Source organism: Pinus tabuliformis, chromosome 3_2, assembly GCF_031772625.1.
Source record: "Pinus tabuliformis cultivar Carrire ecotype Pingquan chromosome 3_2, CPIR1, whole genome shotgun sequence".
Lineage (NCBI taxonomy): Eukaryota > Viridiplantae > Streptophyta > Pinopsida > Pinales > Pinaceae > Pinus > Pinus tabuliformis.
The window spans coordinates 415,073,632-415,076,958 of NC_142302.1; the positions used below are offsets into that span (position 1 = coordinate 415,073,632).

The window sequence follows — 3,327 nt, forward strand, 5'->3', positions numbered from 1 at the left end:
TCATCATCGGAGCATATATAGTTGAGAAATTCAAACAAGTGGAGGCAGAAGCTGAAGCATTGAAAGGTAACCACTTTGTAAATCTCAACTATCAGACGTATGATCCTGAGAAAGTCATGGCTGCCCACTGGAAGAAAGAAAAATTTAGCTGGTCATATTCACACACCATACAAGATCATGAAGACGGGGTAAAGAATTCGTATAATGCCACTAGGGAACTTAGCCCTTCAGCCCTGGTGAGAAACAGGCCAAAGAGGAGGAGCTCATCGACCACTCCCAGGAAAATGTGAGTCTTCAAGAGAGATCCTCCACCATGAAGAAGAAACAATGGGATATGTAGAAGGCCACCTAGAAATCTGAAAAGCAGAAAGAAAAGGAGGTCGAAGATATTTTGAGTGACCCGAAAGAGGAGGATAATAATGAAACACTAAAATAAAGGAACACCTCCCTAGCATGGAAGAAGCGAGAGCTAAAGAGGAAAAGGGAAGAAAGCTCAAGCAATCACAAGATTCAAGTGACCAAGGCTACCTCGACAAGAAGAGGTGACAAGAACAGGAGGAAAGAGAGAAACAACTATAAGAAAAGCTATAGGAGGAGTGAAGGGCCCAGGAAGAAGTAGAGACGAAAAGACAACAAGAGGAGAAATAGGTCAAAGAGGAGGAAGAGAAATGGAGGCAAGAACAGGAGAAAAAAGATAAAGAAGAAAATATTAAGAAGGATGAGGAGCTTGAGAGGCAACAGGCACTAGCAGAGAAAGAGAGAAAGTGATAGGAGGATGAACTGAGGAGGAGTAAAGAAGAGGAAACCAGGAGCGTCATGTTAGCGCTTGAATTTGACCTCAGGCTAAAAAAGACAAAATCCAAGGCAACATCAAACCACTTAGCCTCGTAGCTAGCCCTACGGGGACAAGAGAGGGCTCTCTCCGGGTCTATCTCGGCAAAAGGTCTTCAAATGGCTGAGATGACCAATAAAGAACACTGATTTTAGGCTAGTAAACTGATAGGGAAAGTTTGATTTTAAATTTTTAGGGTTTTGTTGGAAAGCTGAGCACGACAATTTTGGGTACGGGGATGAGACACAGTTTTTGCAGAGGTCTTTTTGGGGCAAGGTAGGAGATTGTCTTGATGCCTTTGAAATAAGTGAATGGATAGATATGACCGGTGAGGAGCTAAGGAGAGCAAGAAACCATCGAGAGTTCTCCTTAAACAGATGAAAACATAGATATTAAGCAAACTTAAAGGCAGAGCATAGAAACCATGAATTCTACCTTAACACTTCATTTGTTCAAATGGAAACGATCATGAAATGACATGAACACATAACAGGCTACATATGAAACAAAAGAGGACACAAATGTTAAATCTCATACCACAGGAATCTCAGGGGTCAGAGCTGCATTTTTTAATTAAAATCTCTGTCAAAATCTGTACAATGAAGCTCTGTGTTCTCCACCAGCTCTCAAAACTCTCTCTCTCCCTCTCAAAAAAAAAAATCCCTTACAAATGATTTTTTAATACATTAAATAAACGCTGCTAGGCAAAAAAAAAATCGACCCCAAAACAGGGGCACTATTTCACCTGCAGTTACAAAAATAGAAAAGAGCGTTTTCATCTATTCTAAAATAGAACAGTGTTCCTCTAAAAATCCTCTGATGACTGACAAACTGGAGCGCAGATCCCGTTGAATCATTAACTGAAGTCATTAGTAGGAGATCGGTTCCTATTTTTTCTACTGTGATGGATATCTTCGTTTTGTTTTAGGCGTATTTTGACTTGGCATTTCTCATTGATAAGAGAATACATCACGAAAATCAGGCACTAAACAGAGCAGCCACTATTTAATTATAGGAGGGCAACAAACTAGACTCAAACACATTACATAACGCAACACATACAATTTTAAGATTGTGAATAACGAAACGAAATCCAACCACTCATTCTAAACACAGCATCTTCTAGGCCTTAATTCAACCAAAACCATGACATCTGGCACAGACCAACTTTCAATCATTATGAAGTGATATGCTGAATGAGCCATTTCCAAGAAGGACTAACAAGGTAAGCTCCAGATTCGGCTCTTTATAAACTAAAAAACAAGGTTTAAACCGCCTCTTCTTCTTCGTACTCGGCCTCATCATCATCAGTTGCATCTTGATACTGCTGATACTCTAACACCAAATCATTCATGTTACTCTCTGCCTCTGTGAATTCCATCTCATCCATGCCCTCACTAGTGTACTAGTGCAAAAATGCTTTTCTCCTAAACATGGCAGTGAATTGTTCGCTGACTTGCCTGAACATTTCTTGAATTGAAGTAGAGTTTCCAATGAAGGTGGATGCCATCTTAAGACCTTTTGGAGGAATGTCACAAACACTGGACTTCACATTGTTTGGTATCCACTCCACAAAATAAGAGGAATTTTTGTTTTGAACATTCAACATTTGTTCATCTACTTCTTTTGTGCTCATACGTCCACGGAACATAGCAGAGGCTGCCAGGTAACGCCCATGTCAAGGGTCAACTGCACACATCATGTTCTTGGCATCCCACATTTGCTGTGTAAGTTTAGGCACAGTGAGGGAGAGGTATACTTAGGATCCTCTAGATGTCAAGGGAGCAAATCCCACCATAAATAAGTGTAACCGAGGGAATGGAATCAGGTTAACTGCAAGTTTACGCAAATCAGATTTTAACTGTCCAGAACAATACGCACACACCTTCGCACTATTATCCAGAAGGGTAACAGTAAAGCTGAAGCTAGAAACTACTTCCCCGTCACAACCACAGAGACAGAAACTACACCTGAATAAACTTGATTTGCAGAATGCCCACAATGTGAATGTAATAATTCTAGTTTTAACCAGTGAAGCTCGACACTTCCAATGAGAACCCTGCAAACCTGTGTAAATTGAAACAAACTGAGCGCGACTACCACCATAGTGCCAAAAGGAATGGCAGCCAGAGAACCATAGAATATGGCAATGATGTTCAGTACAAATCCAATGCCAAAGCACATAAATGGGAAGAGAGATGCCGTAAAAACCATCGGCTTTATCCAGCGCTTGCCATCCGCTCACATAGCCAGATATAAATAAGGTAAGGGCATAGCAGACAATGAAAGTGGTGACAATTGTCCCACGCCCAATATATAGCATGCCAACAATTGCCAGCAAGATAATCAAGAAGCACAAGCATGTCAAGTTGTGCACCCGAACCCACTAATGCTGACAGCAAGACCAAGTTTCATGGTGTTCGGAAAACATCTCCATGAACAAGTTTCCACCCTGACTTTTCACTAACATCCCTCTCCAGGCTTTCCAAATCATC

At 41.0% G+C, this 3,327-nt stretch overlaps 1 pseudogene; it reads left to right on the forward strand.

Annotated features, from left to right (window-relative positions):
• Positions 1-2,184: 2,184 nt before the first annotated feature.
• LOC149181139 (uncharacterized) lies at positions 2,185-2,502 on the forward strand (annotated as a pseudogene).
• Positions 2,503-3,327: the final 825 nt, after the last annotated feature.